This window comes from Triticum urartu, chromosome 5 (genome assembly GCF_003073215.2).
Source record: "Triticum urartu cultivar G1812 chromosome 5, Tu2.1, whole genome shotgun sequence".
NCBI lineage: Eukaryota > Viridiplantae > Streptophyta > Magnoliopsida > Poales > Poaceae > Triticum > Triticum urartu.
The window spans coordinates 248588359-248608201 of NC_053026.1; positions in this window are offsets into that span (position 1 = coordinate 248588359).

The following is a 19843-nucleotide window of genomic DNA, read 5'->3' on the forward strand; positions in this document are numbered from 1 at the left end:
CACCACCACCAGGTCGTCCTCATGCATATCATCGCAATGGTAGGGCTGCACCACCACCCGAGGTACGAGATCATGACCATCTCCCTAAACTAAAATTGAATATTCCACCATTTGAGGGTAGATATGTTCCAGATATATATCTTACTTGGGAGTTAGAAACTAAACAACATTTAACATGTTTACAATATCCTGAGGAGAGATGTGTTCCTGCTACTATTTGTGCTTTCACTAGTTTTGCATGTGTTTGGTTGTCCGAACATTGTAGATTATATCCTATTCCAACTACTTGGGCTGCTTTGAAAACTGCTATGCGTACTCGTTGGGTTCCACCATATTATCAACGTGAATTACTTCAAAAATTGCAACGCTTTGAAAACTTGCACATTTTATGGGTGTATTAAATAGAGAGATTCAGACCATTCTAGAGTATAAGGAATATAATAATATCACTCGTTTATTCCATCTTGCTTGCAAAGATGAACGAGAAGTGCAGGATCAACAAGCATTGGCACGAACTAACTCTTCTGCATGTCAACCTTCATCATGGACACCGCGTGCATCCTCTACTTCCACACGTTCTGCTGCACCAGTGCCTCTGTTAGCTGCCACCGCCAACCACGATACAAGAAAGTAGGCATAACCACCACTATCTGCCAAGAGCACACCTTCTGGGCCTGCACAGAGTTCTTCTTCATCCATGGCATCAACAGGGCAAACACATGATATTATTTGGTGTCGTTGCAAGGGTGGAGGTCATTATGCGAGACAATGCCAATGTAAGCGTGTGATGATTGTTACTGAGGATGGTGGGTATGAGTCCGCTAGTGACTATGATGAGGAGACTTTGGCTCTTATTATAAGTGAAGAACACGGTGGAGATGATTCTGATCATGAGACACAATACATGGCTGCTGAAGATGCTGACAGGTATGAATGTTTAGTTGCTCAATGTGTTTTGAGTGTGCAGGTTACACAAGCTGAGAAAAATCAGAGGCATAATTTGTTCCATACAAAGGGAGTTGTGAAGGAACGTTCTGTTCGCGTCATCATAGATGGAGGGACCTGCAACAACTTGGCTAGCATGGAGATGGTGGAGAAGCTATGTCTCACCACAAGACCACATCCACATCCTTACTACATCCAATGGTTCAACAATAGTGGCAAAGTTAAGGTAATAGGTACTGTTCGTGTGCATTTTAGTATCTCTACATATGCTGATTATGTTGATTGTGATGTGGTACCTATGCAAGCATGTTCCTTATTACTTGGTAGACCATGGCAATTTGATAAAATTCTGTACACCATGGTAGAAACAATCAATATACTCTTGTTCATAAGGATAAAAATATTAGTTTGCTTCCTATGACTCCTGATTCCATTTTGAAAGATGATATTAATAGAGCTAATAAAGCAAAACAGGAGAATCATAAGAATGAAAATCAGATTGTGGCAAAAGAATTTGAGCAACAAATGAAGCCTAATAATAAACCATGTTGTGCTTCTGAAATTAAATTGAAAAGTGCATGTTTACTTGCCACCAAATCTGATATTGATGATCTAGATTTTAGCAAATCTGTTTGCTATGCTTTTGTGTGCAAAGAGGCGTTATTTTCTTTTGAGGATGTACCTTCCTCTTTGCCTCCTGCTGTCAGTAACATTTTGCAGGAGTTCGCTGACATCTTTCCACAAGACGTGCCACCAGGATTACCACCTATTTGAGGGATTGAGCATCATATTGACTTCATTCCCGGTGCTTCGCTGCCTAACCGTGCGACATACCGTACCAATCCAGAGGAGACGAAGGAGATTATGCGTCAAGTACAGGAGCTTCTCGACAAAGGTTATATACGTGAATCTCTTAGTTCTTGTGATGTTCCTATTATACTAGTGCCAAAAAGGATGGTACGTCGCATATGTGTGTTGATTGTAGAGGCATTTATAATATTACCATTCGTTATCGTCATCATATTCCTAGGCTAGATGACATGCTTGAGGAATTGAGTGGCTCTACAATATTCTCCAAAGTTGATTTGCGTAGTGGATACCATCAAATTCATATGAAATTGGAGATGAATGGAAAACAACATTTAAAACTAAGTTTGGATTATATGAGTGGTTAGTCATGCCTTTTGGGTTAACTAATGCACCTAGTACTTTCATGAGATTAATGAACAAAGTTTTACATGCTTTCATTGGAAGACTTGTGGTAGTCTATTTTGATGATATACTGATTTATAGCAGATCTTTGGAGGAACATTTGGAACATTTACCTGCTATTTTTATTGCTCTACGTGATGCACGTTTGTTTGGTAACCTTGGGAAGTGCACCTTCTGCACTGACCGAGTATCTTTTCTTGGCTATGTTGTTACTCCACATAGAATTGAAGTTGATAAAGCCAAGATTGAAGCTATTGAGAGTTGGCCGCAGCCTAAAACGGTCACACGAGTGAGAAGTTTTCTTGCCCTCATTTGATTCTATAGGCGTTTTGTGAGAGATTTCAGCACCATTGCTACACCTCTCAATGAGCTTACAAAAAAGGATGTACCTTTTAATTGGGGTACCGCACAGGAAGAAGCCTTCACGGTATTGAAAGATAAGTTGACATATGCTCCTTTACTCCAACTTCCTGATTTTAATAAGACCTTTGAACTTAAATGTGGTGCTAGTGGAATTGGATTAGGAGGTGTGTTATTTCAAGATGGCAAACCTGTTGCATACTTTTCTAAAAAAAATAGGCTGGGCCTAGTCTAAATTATTCTACTTATGATAAAGAATTATGTGCTCTTGTTCAGACTTTAGAAACATGGCAACATTATTTATGGCCCAAAGAATTTGTTATACATTCTGATCAGGAATCGTTGAAACATATTAATAGTCAAGCTAAACTGAATCGTAGACATGCTAAATGGGTTGAATTTCTCGAGACTTTCCCTTATGTCATTAAATACAAGAAGGGTAAAGAAAATGTTATTGTTGATGCATTGTCTCGTCGCTATACTATGCTTTCACATCTTGACTTCAAAATATTTGGTTTGGAGACTATCAAAGATCATTATGTGCATGATGCTGATTTTAAAGATGTAACGCAGAATTGTAAGGAAGGAAGAACATGGAACAAGTTTGTCGTTAATGATGGATTTGTGTTCCATGCTAACAAGCTATGCATTCCAGCTAGTTCCATTCGTCTTTTGTTGTTGCGGGAGGCGCATGGAGGAGGATTAATGGGACACTTTGGCCTGAAGAAGACGTAGGACATACTTGCTACACATTTCTTTTGGCCAAAGATGAGACGAGATGTTGAGCGTTTTGTTGCTCGCTGCACTACATGTCAAAAAGCTAAGTCACGACTCAATCCTTATGGTTTATATATGCCTTTGCCTGTACCTAGTGTTCATTGGGAGGATATATCTATGGATTTTGTTTTAGGTTTACCTCGAACAAAGAAGGGGAGGGATAGCATATTTGTTATCGTGGATAGATTCTCGGAAATGGCACACTTTATACCATGTCATAAAAGTGATGATGCTATTAATGTTGCTGATTTGTTCTTTCGTGAAATTATTCGCTTGCATGGTGTGCCAAATACTATTGTTTTAGATCGTGATACTAAATTTCTTAGCCACTTTTGGAGATATTTATGGGATAAGTTGGGGACTAAACTACTTTTTAGTACTACTTGTCACCCCCAAACTGATGGACAAACAGAAGTAGTCAATAGAACATTGTCTACTATGCTTAGGGCTGTTTTAAAGAATAATAAGAAAATGTGGGAAGAAAGCTTGCCTCATATTGAATTTGCTTATAATCATTCATTGCATCCTACTACTAATATGTGCCCTTTTGAAATTGTGTATGGTTTCCTACCTCGTGCACCTATTGATTTGTTGCCTCTTCCATATTCGGAGATGGTTAATTTTGATGCTAAAGAACATGCTAAATAGATTTTAAAAATGCATGAGTTAACTAAGGAAAACATTGAGCGCATGAATGCTAAATATAAACTTGCTGGAGATAATGGTAGAAAACATGTTGTGTGTGCACCTGGAGATCTTGTTTGGTTACATTTGCGTAAGGATAGATTTCCTAATTGGCGCAAATCAAAGCTAATGCCACGTGCTGATTGTCCTTTTAAGCTGTTAGAGAAAATAAATGATAATGCATATAAACTTGAGCTGCCTGCAGATTTTGGGGTTAGTCCCACTTTTAACATTGCAGATTTGAAGCCTTATTTGGGTGAGGAAGATGAGCTTCCGTCGAGGACGACTTCATTTCAAGAAGGGGAGGATGATGAGGACATCAATACCATTGTTACACCCACAGCCCCTGCTGCTATACATACAGGACCAACTACTAGAGCTCGCGCACGCTAATTAAATTACCAGGTACTTTCATTTCTTGGTAACGATTCTAATGTTCATGAGAATATGATGTTCCCTAAATTGGATACATTTTTTTTCTTACAAATGAAGGGCCTAGCTTGGACAAGAAAGATGAACCTTGGAGAAAGTTCAAGAATGGAGATGATGGCGTGCGCAAGGGGAACAAGAACAGAGTTACAAGTGATGATTGCAGGACTTTGAAGCCACCATAATGAGTGCATGAAGCCTTGGACGAAATATACAAGATGTCACTTCATAAATTTCATCCAGAGGTTATTCTAGGTGCTGCGTCACCTTATTTTTGAGCCAGGCCCATGTAATTTCGAAATACTTGATTATACGCTGTTTTTAGAGTCCGTATGTGTGGGGAAATAAGAGTTAGGGTTGGTTTTGGACCCCTCCTCCAAGGGCCATGAAATTCCCCCCTCTCTCCTCCATATATACAGCCCTTAGGGCATCGTTTAGACTTTGGGTTTTGTTTAGATTAAAAGTTCGCCATAGCTGCAACTTCGAGTACTTTGTTTGTGTTCAACAACCAGACAAAGGCGTCACAGAACCCCAGCTTCATTAAAAAAGCTTTCCTCTTATATTCGCAATACCGAGATTGCAATCTCAGTTTCTTGTTTGTTGTTCGTCTGCTCACAGGAAACAGACCCTCGTGGTCAGGTTGATCATGGCGTGGTCAATAACCCCTCAGAAGTTGTTTTAGCGATTGCTAAGGCGCGCTCGCACATTCGTAGTCGGATCTTCAAGGTCGACTCCCACAGAAAACGATAGCCACCATCTCATCGAGACATCGGGACACCTTCGCCTCTATCAGTAGGCGTACTCGGCGATGGGTAAGCACTCCTCCCACTCCTTGATGTTCTTCTTTATCAGCACGCGTAGGAGAGTAGATAGCGTCCGGTTGGTGACTTCCATTTGGCTATCGGTTTGGGGATGATAGGACGTGGAGAAAAGAAGCTTGATGCCGATCTTGGCGCAAATAGTCTTCCAAAAGTAGCTTAAGAACTTGATGTCCCGGTCCGACATAATGGTCCTTGGTACTCCATGCAACCTCAAGATTTCCCTACAAAAAAGATTAGCAACATGTGAAGCATGGTCTATCTTGTTGTATGGTATGAAATTTGCCATTTTTGATAATCGGTCTACTACAACAAAGACAAAATCCTTTCCATTGTGAGTTCTAGGCAAACCAAGCATGAAATCCATACTAATATCTTCCCATGGTTGATATGGAATTGGAAGTGGCATATGTAAACCATGAGATTGGGCTTTGGACTTAGCTTTGCGGCATGTAGAACATTTGTTGGTGAAGCGTGCCACGTCGTGGAACATCTTTGGCCAAAAGTACTTGAAGGAGAGTGTGGCGAAGGTCTTGTCGTGCCTGAAATGTCCCATGAGTACACCTCTGTGAGCCTCTTGTAAAAGTAACAAACGAAGAGAAGACTTGGGTATACAAAGTTTGTTAGCATGCATAAGGTAGCCATCCTTGAGATAATAGTTCTCCCGACAAGTGTGAGTAAGACATTTTGCATATGTAAGTGCAAAGGAAGTATCATTCGCATAAAGATCTTTAATATGCTCAAAGCCAATAACATTCAACTCAAGTTGGGTAACAAGCATGCATATGCGGGAAAGAGCATTCGCCACAACATTTTCTTTGCCTTTAATGTACTTGACCACATAAGGGAAAGACTCAATAAATTCATTCCATTTAGCATGCCATTTATTCAAATTGGTTTGATCTTTAAGGTACTTAAGTGTCTCATGATCGGTATGTATGAAAAATTCATGTGGGCAAAGCTAATGCTCCCAGACATGCAATACTCGCAGTAAAGCATACAATTCTTTGTCATATATAGGATAGTTAAGTTGAGCACTGGAATTTTTTTACTAAAGTATGCAATGGGCCACTTTTCTTGTGTCAAAACTCCACCAATCCCATTACCGCCACCATCACAATGAACCTCAAAAGTTTTGGTGAAATCAGGTATATCAAGAATTAGGGCATGTGTAAGCAAAGATTTGAGCTCATGAAATGCGGTAGATTGAGTTGGTCACCAAACAAAGGGTGCATTTTTCTTACTCAAAGCATGTAACGGTGCGACAATAGTGCTAAAGTCTTTCACAAAGCGACAATAAAACCCGCTAGACCAAGGAAACTACGCACTTGTTGCAAATTAGTGGGTTGGGGCCAAGTTTTAATTGCTTCAATTTTGGACTCATCAACATGAACACCCTTTGAGGACACAATGAAACCCAAGAAAACTATCTTGTTAACACCAAAAGTGCATCTCTCCATATTGGCGTAGAGACGCTCTTTTCTAAGTGTTTGCAAAACAACCCTAAGATGATCTACATGTTCCTTGAGGGATTTGCTAAACACAAGAATGTCGTCACACGCATGAAAGTACCGGGTGCTTCTGATAAACCCATAGGCATAACTAACCACTCATATGAACCAAACTTTGTTTTGAAAGCGGTTTTCCATTCATCACCCTCTTGTATGTGGGTTTGATAGTAACCACTTTTAAGATCAATTTTTGAGAAAATAGTGGCACCGCTAAGCTCATCTAAGATATCATCGGGGTGTGGAATGGGATGCCTATAGCGAACGGTGATAGCATTGATAGGTCTGCAATCGGAACACATGCAAAAGCTACCATCTCTTTTTGGCACAAGAATGACCGGTACGGCACAAGGACTCAAACTTTCATGCACATGTCCATGGTCTATGAGATGTTGGACTTGCCTGTGCATTTCTTTGGTTTCTTCAGGTAGATGCGGTATGGTGCCTTGGTAGGAAGAGGTGCGACGAGAATGAGGTCGATCCTATATTCGATGCCACATAGAAGAGGAAGACCGGGAGGTACCTCATCAGGAAAGACATCCGCGAATTCCTGCAACAAGTTGGACAACACTAGAGGAAGAAGATTAGGAGTGTTAGTCTTCGCCACCTCATATTTGCACACTAGGACATAGTGGATGACACTCGATGGGTTCTCACACACTTCTCTCAACTCTCTTTTTGTGGATAGGAGGATTAAGTTTTTCTCTCTTGACGAAGAGGCGCTCAATTTTGGCTTGTGGCGCTGACTCTCTTTGTGGTGGTTCACTTTCTCACTAGTCTCTCCATGATGCGTGGATACTTGCTTGTTGGCAATCACTTGGCTTGGAGTCATAAGTCGTAGCACGTACCCCGTTCCCTTCATATTGAAGCTATAGTGGTTTGTTCTTCCATTGTGGATGACGCCGCGGTCGAATTGCCAAGGTCTTCCTAAGAGAAGGTGGCACACGGACATAGGAACCACGTCACACTCAATGGTTTCCTCGTAGGCGTCGATCTAGAAAGAAACGTCCATGGTGTGCTCCACTTGAATTGTGCCAGAGTTGCTTAGCCATGGAACCTTGTAGGGGCAAGGGTGTTTCTTCTTGACCAATTGTAGCTTGCAACATAGCTCTTCACTTGCCAAGTTATGGAAACTCCCTCCGTCGATGATGACTTTCATGGAGCGCCCGTTGATGCCGGCCTTGGTGTGGAAGATGTGACATCTTTGGTCTTCGTCTTGTTGGTGTTTGTCGGTGTTCTGGGAACGGGGGTCCCCAGACTTGCCTGCCTGCGGCCTGCGGCGTGGCTCAAAAGGGGGCCCAGCGCGGCCCATCTTCATCAACACAGACCCAAGACCCTCGCGAGGGGCCAAGCCTCGCGGGGCGGACGACACGGAGCTTCCTCAGGCACGGCCTCATCAGGCTGGCTAGCGAGGAGGCGGAGAGATCAAGGCGGGGAACCTCATGAGGTGCCCATGACGCAAGCCATGACGACCAAAGGCGCCAGGCGGGCGCCAGGCGCGCAGTGTCCTCCTTTCCTCTTTGGTGCAAAGGGAGCAAGCGCAGGTGAGAGAATCAAGCAAAGGCACCCGTTTCGGTGCAACGAGACCAAGACCAGTCCAACGGCAGGGAGGAAGTCATTGTGGAGCCCAAGCCAGCGTCACCACCAGAGCCTTTGGCAGGCGAGGACCAACTTTAGTCAGGATAAGTGTACCAGATGTTCCCCTTCAAAATGGCCAATTGTTGGCGCCCTTCCCGCTCAATATTTGGGAAGAGGCCCAAGGCCTTTGCCTATAAATAGGACTAGCCACCCCCAGGGTAGGGAGGCAATAAAGAAGGGAGAATCTAGAAGCCAAGAGAGAAACTAGCTAGGATCGGATCGAGTAGCATCACACAGAGAGAGAGAGAAGGGCGACTGAACTCCTCCTAGCAGTTCATCCCCCCAGCCAAGAACAGACCCTCGCGTGGCAGTTCTTCCTTGTATTGCTCATCATCATCAGCCCAAGAGGCAATCCACCACACCACACACTGGAGTAGGGTATTACACCACAACGGTGGCCCGAACCAGTATAAACCCTGTGTCTCTTGTGCTGTTCTTTCCATAGATTAGATCTTAGCGAGGCGGAGGGGTGCAGGTAGGTAGAAGGCGAAATCTCCGCGCGCACCCCAGTGTTCGAACCTCAAGGGTCTGCCGGAACCCGAAATCCGACATTTGGCGTGCCAGGTAGGGGTGCGCCGGAATTCGTCTTCCACCACCCCGTTCTCCTCCGACCATCGCGTCCATGTCTGACGCTCGTCGGGCCCGCGCCGAGCGCCGGGCCGCTCTCGCTTCTTGCGTCGCCCAGACGGCTCCTGTCGGCGGGCGTCCTCGCCGTTCCCCGTCACCTGCCGTCAACGCCGCCACCGGCCCGGCGGGGAACGAGCAGCAAGCGTCGTCTCAGCATCCATCCGTGCGGCAAGATGGCCATGCCGCTACTCCCTCGCTCACCCTAGCTGGTTCTTCGTCCCGCGCGCTCCACGCACCCATGGAGGCTCGAGCTGCGCTCATCGCGGCAAATGAGCTCCTGCGCTACCGTCCCGTCGACGACGTCTACGAAGAATGGCTCGACCGCGTCGCCGAGCTCGTCCGCGCCGCAGGGGGCTCTCTTGCGCTGTCCGTTCCGCTGCACCGCACCCCACCCCGCGCGGGCGACGAAGCTCCGGGGGTGCCCCAGATGCCTCCTCCTCAAGAAGGCGCCATGGCTCCAAGGCGCGTGGCCCCTGGGCGGAACCCGCTCCGTCAGGTGCCAGCGCGGCAAGAGCAGAGCTACCAAGAAGTCCCTCGCCCGCAAGAAGCTGCCCGGGCGCTCCCTGCTCCAGCACGTCGCGACCATGCTCCTGCTCCCGCACGTCAAGACCCCGCGCTGCTCCCAGCTGCAGTGCGTGGGGACATGCAAGACCAAGCTCTCCATCACCCAAGGCCTCACGTGGCCACAGCAGGCTGCCGTGCCTTCACCACCGAGCTACGCAGCGTTGTGTGGCCCGGCAAGTTCAAGCCAGACCTGCCTCCTCGTTACGACGGCACGGCCGACCCTGCGGAGTTCCTCCAGCTCTATGAGCTGGGCATCGAAGCTGCCAACGGAGACGAGAAGGTCATGGCGAACTGGTTTCCCATGGCGCTCAAGGACGGGGCCCACACCTGGCTCCTGAACCTGGCTCTAGGCACGATCTCCTCCTGGGACGAGATGCACACCCGCTTCATCGCCAACTTCCAAGGTACTCGCGACCGGCCACCTGCCATGAGCGACATGCGTGGCATCAAGCAACAACCCGGAGAGACCCTGCAGAAGTACATCCAGCGCTTCAACAACGCACGCCTCAAGATTCCCAAGGTGACCGAGGAGGCCATCATCTGAGCCTTCTCCGACGGCGTGCGCAATGTCAAGATGAAGGAGGAGCTGGCGATGCATGAAGACCTGTGCACTTCCTTGGAGTTGTTCAACTTGGCAACCAAGTGCGCCAGGGCTGAGGAAGGGCATCTCTCCCTCCTCGAGCTGCCTGCCGCAGACCAAGAAGAGAAGAAGCCCAAGGCCAAGGATGTGAAGCGCAAGGGGGCTGCCGTGCTCGCGGCAGAACCAGACACCAAGCGGGGCAGAGATCAGCCCGAATCTTCCAAGGGCAGTCGGTACAGTGTGTACCACGACCTCCACACCCACAACACCAATGAATGTCAAGAGCTCCGAGCCGTGCGAGAAGGAAGGATCGGCCGTCGCCCCGACCACGGTGACCGGGGCTACGGTCGAGGAGGAGGAAGGAACGCAGGACGCTGGGAAGACCGCTGCCCGCGCCAAGGGTGGCGCGACCGACCTCGCGAGGATCGCTGGCAAGACCCGCCTCACGAGGGAGACTGGAGGGATCAGCCTCGCGAGGATCGCCCGCAAGGCAACCGCAGGCCTCCCTCCGCTGCCGCCGCAGCCAAGGAGAAACGAGGACCGCCATCAAGACGAGGGGGCTGGGGGCTTCCAGGAGCCCCGCACGATCGCCTGCATCCTGGGCGGGGCTCAATCCCCAGCCTCTCAACGCATCTTCAAGCAGTTCGCCCGTGAAGTGAATGCAGTCCTCCCAAGCTCGAAGCCACGCGCCCTCTCAGGTGGTCGGCGTGCGCCATCACGTTCAGCTCAGCAGATCAGCTCAAGTGTGCCGCCACAGCCGGAGTCCTCCCGATGCTTTGTTCCCCAATCATCAGTAATGTGGTGGTCACCAGGACCCTCATCGATGGCGGGGCAGGGCTCAACGTCCTGTCCATGGAAACATTCAACAATCTCCAAGTGCCCTACAACCAGCTTCAGCCAACCAAGCCTTTCTCCGGAGTCACCGACGGCTCCACGGTCCCGATTGGGCAGGTCCGCCTCCCTGTCACCTTCGGGGCACGCAACAACTACCGCACCGAGCTCATCGACTTCGACGTCGCTCACATTCGCCTGCCGTACAACGCCATCCTTGGGTACCCAGCGCTGGCCAAGTTCATGGTCGTAACTCACCACGGCTATAACGTCCTCAAGATGCCAGGAAGTGGCGGAGTCATCACGGTGCCCTGTGAAGAGAAGGACGCGGTGTGTTCCCTGGAACGAGCCTTTCAGGCCGCATCACTGGAAGACCCGGATCGTGGAAGCAGGAGGCTTCCCGAGACCGCCCCCAAGAAGAAGAAGACATCGTCCGGCCCGGCCCCTCAGGAGGCAGGCCCCTCAGGGCCCGCGCCTGCCCAGGGGGAACCTCCTTCCATCGCATAGGAAAGCGCGCCTGGCACCCTCCTCAGGCAGGGCTCGGGGGCTCTCCCCTGGAGGGCCACCGACCTGGCTAAGGTCACGAGGGAGGCACTTGGGCACCACATGGAGGCGTGTTTCGAAGCACGTTTCCCTCAAGAAGGAGTAAGGCAAGGAGAGCCAGACCCTCAGGAGTTCGCCAGCAAGGCCATTCAGGAGCTACAGGAGTCAAGAGTCATGAAAGGCGGCCGCCGCCTACCAGCTGTGGCTCCCCATCCAGGCGAGGATGGTGGGCTGCGCGTCTGCATCGACATACCAGGGCTCAATCGAGTCACCTCTCTGGAGCGCCTCTGGCCCTCGCGAGTGGGGCGCTGCAAAGGTCCACCCCACAGCTACGTTCGCATGCCTTACGGCTTGCCGAACGCGGCTGCCACGTACCAGCGCCTCATGAGGGGCATCATGGAGGCTCAAGAGGCCAGGCGTTCCGCAGCCCTGGCGGAGATGGAGATGGTCCGCGAGGAGCCACCAGCGCCTCCGGAGCCTCCCGAGGCCCCTGGGCCTGGGGGCTCGTGAGGATCGGCTTCCGCAGCCCACCGAGTCGGCTACGCCAACACTCCTTCGTCCTCAACATCATCAGGTGACATCTTTCAAGTTTCATTTCCAGCTAGGAGCGCCCCCCAGGGCTGCATTATTCCCAGGCCGTGTGGGTCCGTCCCTGCGGCATGTATCCCTTTTATTTCATGTTGTTAGCTTACCTTATTGGGGGCGCCCCTCGGGCTGCATCATCCCCCAAGTCGCTTGGGCCAGACCCAGTGGCATGTATCCCTTTTGCGTTTATTTCCGGCTATGCATTCGACCCACCATGCTTGATTATTTGATGCCTGTCCACGGCACCCCTTCTTCTCCATGCCGACCACTTGCACGTTAAAGGGGGGGTACCTGAGCATCGCGACTCAGGGCTCTTACTGTCTCTCCAGCCCTCACCCTCTGGCCTTGTCCACGGCATCGCGACCTGGCATACCAGCGACGGCTGAGACCAGCTCGAGGGCCGGGGCCCGAGGATGTAGAGTGCCGGCATCTAACCAAATTTGCAGGGACACATCACAAGATAAGGCCCAGTGCCAGGCGCAACCCGCCTAGAGGTAGGGCCCCGTGAGTCCCGCGCTGGCTCACGGGTGCCCAGATACACCTCGCTAGGCCCTACCGTAACATCCACGTGTCAGGGCGGGGCTGTACACGCCCCGGGGGCTCCTCCCGGAGGGGAGCCCCCTCCCACGTACCAGTGGAAGCACCATGCTCCGCGCTGGCTGACGACACTGCCGAGGAGCGGCTATGCCCGTACACATACGGAAGCGCTATGCTCCGCGCTGGTGATAAACAACTGAGGGCAGCCCCCGGGCCGCATCAACCTCAGGGAGCCCAGAGCTCAGTGTCTAGCCTCATCGTAACACCTCCCCTCGGGAGTGCCGTGCGAGGGGGCTGGGCACGGGGGCTGCGCCTGGGTCACGCCCAGACGCACGCCACCCAGCCAGGCCCCCCCGGGCCTGGATCGTCGCGTGTCTCTCCACGAGCGGAGCCAAGGTACGAAGGCCGTTTGAGCATCAAGGGGGACTCCTGAGCATCGTGACTCAGGAGCCTAACTGGTCACGTAGCCCCTCACTCCTTAGTTCCGAAAGGCTAACGGCGGTTGAGGTATGCGCGTGGCTGGGCTCTGCAGACTAGAACGGTAGATCCACCCACATCACACCTCCCTACTTGCTGTTCGTGCGCCAAGGGGGACTCCTGAGCATCGCGACTCAGGAGCCTAACTTGTCACGTAGCCCCTCACTCCTTGGTCCCGTCCTGGTTTCTGGTCGGGGCTAACGGCGGCTGAGGTATGCGCGGGGCCGGGCTCTGCCGGCGTAGAACATAAGCAAGTAGGAAGGAAAAGCGTAAATTTCAAGGAATTCAAAAGCAAATATTACAGTCCACACTGTTATCTCAATGCCAAACGCAAGTTTAAACGCCTCCCTGAGGCATGATACATGTGCAGGAATTAAAGGCAGGACAGGAGCCACAACGGAGTCACTTGTCGGCGGTGGAGTAGCGCGGAGTGGGTTCGCCTCATGGAGCAGCGGGGTCGGCAGTGCCTTGCTTCGGCTTGGTACTGAAGGCCCGGAACTTCCCCAGCAGAGCCTCCGCGCGACCCTTCACGGCCTCGGCAGCGGCAGCGGCACGCTCGCCGCTTACTGGCTCTAGCAGGCTGTCGAGGTCGACGTTGGGATCGTGAAGGTAGATGTGGGTGAGGACCCGCGTCAGCGCTGTAGAAGACAGGACACGCGCCTCGGCCTCGGCCGTGGGGCCAAGGCCAAGGGTGACATCTTCAAGAGCGCGAACCAGGAAGGGAAGCAGCTTGGCGGGGCCATCCTCGACGCCAGCCAGCGGGCTCTCCAGGCCGCTGTCGTAAAGCATCCTCAGCGAGGAACGAGCCTTCGCCTCCATCTCCGCGAAGGCCACGCGGTCCTCGGCAAGAACCTGGGCCTTGTCGTCCAGCTCGACCTTCCTCGCCCCCAACTCCTGCTCCAGCGCGCCTAGGCGGTCACGGCGCCTCCTGAGCTTGACCTCCCTCTCCTTGACGGCCGCCTCGTGAGCCTTCACGCCTTCTTCCTGCTCTTGGCGAAGGCGGGCCTCTTTCGCGAGCTGGTCCCACAGGCCTTGCAGCTCGTCCTCCAGCGCCTTGCAGTGACCACGGACGTCGACCACCTCCCCCAGGGCTGCGTCATGAGCAGCCTTCGCCTCAAGGATGGCCTGCCTCTCCTCATCGCAAGCCATCGAGGCCTGGACCAGCGCCGCCCGAATCGAAGCGTCGGAGCGAATCCATCCCGAAGCCAGCTCCAAGCGCCTGGCCACCAAGCGAGGGCCGACACCAAGAAGATCCTGCCGCAGCCGGTCCAGCTCAGCAGCAGCACGATCCAGAACGACAGGAGGAGTCAGAGAGACAGCAGTCGGTGGAGTAGGAGGAGAAGGCGGCAGCGCGACCACAACATCCTGAGGCGGAGCCTGCTGCGCCCCAACGGCTGTAGTGGCGGCAGCAGGCAAAGGCACCTCGGGAGTCACTTGGGCCATGGGGGCTGAGCTCGCCCCAGCCGGCTCAGCCAGGCCTCACGAGGACGACCGGGCAGGAGAAGCCCGTGCGTCGCGGTCACCTTCCTTCGCGGGCAGAGGCGCTGCCACGGATGGAACCTCAGGAGCTCCCTTCGGCTTCTTTGCTGCGGGCGCCAGCCTGTCCAAGAGATGTGGACGTCAAGCCTCAGCAGCAGAACAAGAAATAAAGACAAGAATCAAGCGCTTACGGGTCTTCGCCAGTGAGCTCAGGCAGCCTTCGGCCAAATTTGAAGCCTGAAAGCTGGCTGGAAGGGTCAACCTTGGGAAGCTCGGGAGCGGAAGGTGCGTCTGCGGTCCGCCTCGGGGCCGGGGCAGACCCGCGGGAGATCAGCCCGGTCCTGTCCTTCTTCGGGATCGGGGGCAAGCTCCCGCCGCCCTGCTCGTCATCATCCTCGTCGTCATCGCTCGGAGAGAGGCGGAGAGCGCGAGACCTGCACCAGGGGAGGGGAGCCCTCGACTCTCCATCAGTCGCCTCGGAGTCAGGCCCTTTTTCCCGCTCCCCTCCTTCCTCCTCTTCGCTGAAGTTTCCATGGGCACGGGCCCATCCCCGTTGAAGACGGGCATGGACTCCACTACCTGCTCCCAGTCGTCGCGGAGGAACAAGGGCGTAGGAGCGCCCTCCAACCTCGCCACATCGCCCCCGACCAGAGATTGGAGGACCGCAGCTAGATCTTCGGCAGCCAAGGCCACGGGGCTCGGATGGGGCCTCCACATCAGAAGTGAGTACTGCCGAAGCGGAGCCAGCTGGTGCTCCGGGAATTCCCTCAGCAGCGACGCGCCGGTCAGCTTCGCCGCCGCCATGTTGGCCGGCCTCAGATCCGCGTCCATCTTCTCCAACACCAACTTCGCGTGGGGGTCTGCGAGCTCCGCTCGACCCCAATCGCTGGAGCTCGTGGGTTGCTCCGTGGGCAAGATCAGCCGAGGGTGGATGCGCCCAGCATCTGCCAAGACCCACTTGCTCCTGAAGCCCTCAATCCTTTTCCCGGGGTTCGAAATGGCAATGGCGCCACCGTACGCGATGAAGCTTGCGCACGCGGAAGCAGGACCGCGAGAGATCCGGAGGTAGAAGTAGTGGCACAGCAAGGCCACTGAGGGCTGCACCCCTACACGAGCCTCGCAGTAATAGGCGAAGATTGCCAGGAGAAGGACGGAGTTGGGGTGGAGATGCAGAGTCTATAGCTTATAATGGCGGAGGACAGAGAAGAAGAACTCGGAGAAGGAAGGCACCAGGCCAGCAGCAATGGCGCTTACAAAGAACGGATAGAAGGTGCTCCCTTGGCCCTCAGGGGTGGCGGAGCCGGCCTTGAACACCTTCGCCCCGTCGATGCCCTGCGCCGCCGCCATCCGGCGCAACCGGGCGAGGCTCGCCTCCGACACGTTCGGCGAGTCCAGGGCAGACGAGTACCAAGCTCCGGCCGAGGACTGACGAGGCGCCATGGCTTCCTAGGTCACGCGGTCGGAGTAGATCTGGAAATTTTGGAGGAAGGAAGGAGAGGCGCAAGAAAGGGGATCTGAGCAGCAACCGGAGAAAGCAAAAAAAGCAAAGCCTAGGCAGATGCCGCTCCCTTATCAACTCGCACGGTTGCTGAGGCGCCCACGTCCAGTCAACCGCCACGCGGCGCCCAAGGCCGCAGGCTGTTAGGGCCCGCGGCGCTTCGCTCTTGCCCTTTCGCCTCCCTGCACGGCCAAGTCCGGGCGCGCCTTGCGCCCGGGGGCTACTGTCGGCGTTTTGGGAACGGGGGTCCCCAGACTTGCCTGCCTCCGGCCTGTGGCATGGCTCAAAAGGGGGCCCAGCGCGGCCCATCTTCATCAACACAGACCCAAGACCTTCGCGAGGGGCCAAGCCTCGCTGGGCGGATGACACGGAGCTTCCTCAGGCACGGCCTCATCAGGCTGGCTCGCAAGGAGGTGAAGAGATCTAGGCGGGGTACCTCACGAGGTGCCCGTGACACAAGCCATGATGACCAAAGGCGCCAGGCGGGCGCCAGCCGCGAAGTGTCCTCCTTTCCTCTTTGGTGCAAAGGGAGCAAGCGCAGGCGAGAGCATCAAGCAAAGGCACCCGTTTCGGTGCAACGAGACCAAGACGAGTCCAACGGCAAGGAGGAAGTCATTGTGGAGCCCAAGCCAGCGTCACCACCAGAGCCTTTGGCAGGTGAGGACCAACTTTAGTCAGGATAAGTGTACCAGATGTTCCCCTTCAAAATGGCCAATTGTTGGCGCCCTTCCCGCTCAATATTTGGGAAGAGGCCCAGGTCCTTTGCCTATAAATAGGACTAGCCACCCCTAGGGTAGGGGGCAATCAAGAAGGGAGAATCTAGAAGCCAAGAGAGAAACTAGCTAGGATCGGATCGAGTAGCATCACACACACACACACACAGAGAGAGAGAGAGAGAGAGAGAGAAGGGCGACTGAACTCCTCCTAGCAGTTCATCCCCCCAGCCAAGAACAGACCCTCGTGAGGCAGTTCTTCCTTGTATTGCTCATCATCATCAGCCCAAGAGGCAATCCACCACACCACACACTGGAGTAGGGTATTACACCACAATGGTGGCCCGAACCAGTATAAACCCCGTGTCTCTTGTGCTGTTCTTTCCATAGCTTAGATCTTAGCGAGGCGGAGGGGTGCAGGTAGGTAGAAGGCGAAATCTCCGCGTGCACCCCAGTGTTCGAACCTCAAGGGTCTGCCGGAACCCGAAATCCGATAGTGTTGAAGCGTCAAGACCTTGGAGACCATGAGAGCGGGACTTGAATCATTGTCGCAATAGACTTGAGCATCTTCTTCATTCACTTGGTGGTGCATGGCGACGTGCTTGAGAGCTTCCATTTCATCTTCACTCATGGAATCGTGCATGCCATCATCATTGGCGATCATGGTTCGCTTGTTGATGCATTGGAAAGATTTGTGTCCACGGCCACCACATGTGAAGCACTTGGTAGAACTTGTCTTGATGTGATCGTCTGGTGGTGTCGAAGAAGAAGTCTTGTTCTTGTAGGTGCATGCCGGAGGATGAGTCGAGGAAGGCGGCTCTTCCTTGGAACTTGACTTGTCGCTAGTACTGGGTGATGCTCGAGTCGAGGTAGGAGGTGTCGAAGTCGTAGTAGAGATAGCTTGAGTGTATGAGCCATAGGTCTTGGATGAGTACTTGGTGATGAGGACATGGCTACCACAGTTACACCCATATCCCATGTTGTTTTACCTCTTGGAACAATTGCTAGAGCTCGCATACGCCAATTAAATTATCATGTACTTCTGTTTCTTGGTAATGTGTCTAGTGTTCATGGAAAAATGATGCTGCCTAACTTAGATACATTTGTGTTGCTTGCAATTCAAGGGCCTAGCATAGACAAGAAGGATGAACATTGGAGTATCATCAAGCACGGAGATGAAGGTGCGTGCCAAGAGAACAGGAACAGAGGTTCAAGTGGAGATTTTCGGACTTTGAAGCCACCATGATGGCATAGAAGAAGATGGACGAAATATACAAGATGGCCTTTCATAAATTTCGTCCATAGCTTATTATTGGTGTTGCGCCATCTTATTTTGGGCCAGACCCATGTAATGTATTTTTAGAGTCCATATTGTAGGGGAAATGACTTAGGAGGTGTTTTAGTCCCACCTTGCCTAGGGTGGACGACCCCTCTCTTTTCCCTATTAATATAGCCCTTAAGGCATCGTTTAGACTTGGGTTTATTTAGTTAAAAGTTAGCCATCGCTGCAACTTCGTGTACTTCGTTTGTGTCCAACGACTAGACAAAGACCGCTTATGAAACCCCACTTTTATCAATACTTCATCCATATTTGCAATATTCAGATTGCTTAATTATATTCTTGCTTGTTCTTCGATTGCTTGCAGGAATAGACCTTCGTGGTCAGGTTGACCGTGCTCCGGCGTGGTCAATAACCTCTCGGAGTTGGTTTAGCGATTGCTAAGGCACAACGTCGTTACACGTTTGTAGTCCGATCGTCAAAGTCATCTCCACCAAATCGATTGTTATCATCTCGTCGAAAGATCAGGACCCTTGCCTCTATCAAGTCGTACCAGTTTTCAGGTTGCTCGCTGAGATTTTACAGTTTTTCATAGTTAGAATGCATCTGTCCTTCATACTTACAGTCCACGATAAAGCCAAAAAAATTTAGATTAGTTCATCTGTGTCCCAGATAATCTGAGCCTTTTGCTATTATCACTTAGTTTTTGCATTGTTGAATTTTTTTGGTTGCATTGTTTGTCGAGTTGCTGGTTTTTAGTGTCTAGACTATTAGAGTTTCGGGTTCTAGTCACGTTTTGTTCACACTGTCTTCACAACCACCATTTATGAGGACATCAATACCATTGTTACACCCACATCCCCTACTGTTATACATACTGGACCAATTACTAGAGCTCGCGCACGCCAATTGAATTACCAGGTACTTTCATTTCTTAGTAATGATTCTAATGTTCATGAGAATATGATGCTGCCTAAACTGGATACATTTGTTTTGCTTACAAATGAAGGGCCTAGCCTGGATAAGAGGGATAACACTGGAGCAAGACCAAGCATGGAGATGACGGCATGCGCAAGGGGATCAAGAACGGAGTTACAAATGATGATTCCGGGACTTTGAAGCCACCATAAGGAGTGCATGAAGCCTTGGACGAAATATACAAGATGCCACTTCATAAATTTCGTCCAGAGGCTATTCTAGGTGCTGCTTCACCTTATTATTGGGCCAGGCCCATGTATTTTCGAAATACTTAAGTATAGGCTGTTTTTAGAGTCCGTATGTGTGGGGAAACAAGAGTTAGGGTTGGTTTCGGACCCCTCCTCCAAGGGCCACGAAATCCCCCCCTCTTCCTCCATATATACAGCCCTTAGGGCGTCGTTTAGACTTTGGGTTTTGTTTAGATTAAATTTCGCCATAGCTGCAACTTCGTGTACTTCGTTTGTGTTCAACGACCAGACAAAGGCATCACAGAACCCCCACCTTTGATCAATAAAGCTTTCCTCTTATATTCGCAATATCCATATTGCAATCTTAGTTTCTTGCTTGTTCTTCATTTGCCTGCAGGAAATAGACCGTCGTGGTCAGGTTGATCGTGCTCCGGCATGGTCAATAACCTCTCGGAGTTGGTTTAGCGATTGCTAAGGCGCGACGTCCTCGCACGTTCATAGTCGGATCGTCAAAGTCGACTTCCTCCAAAACGATAGCCACCATCTCATTGAAAGACGGGACACCTTTGCCTCTATCAAGTGGTATTAGGTTT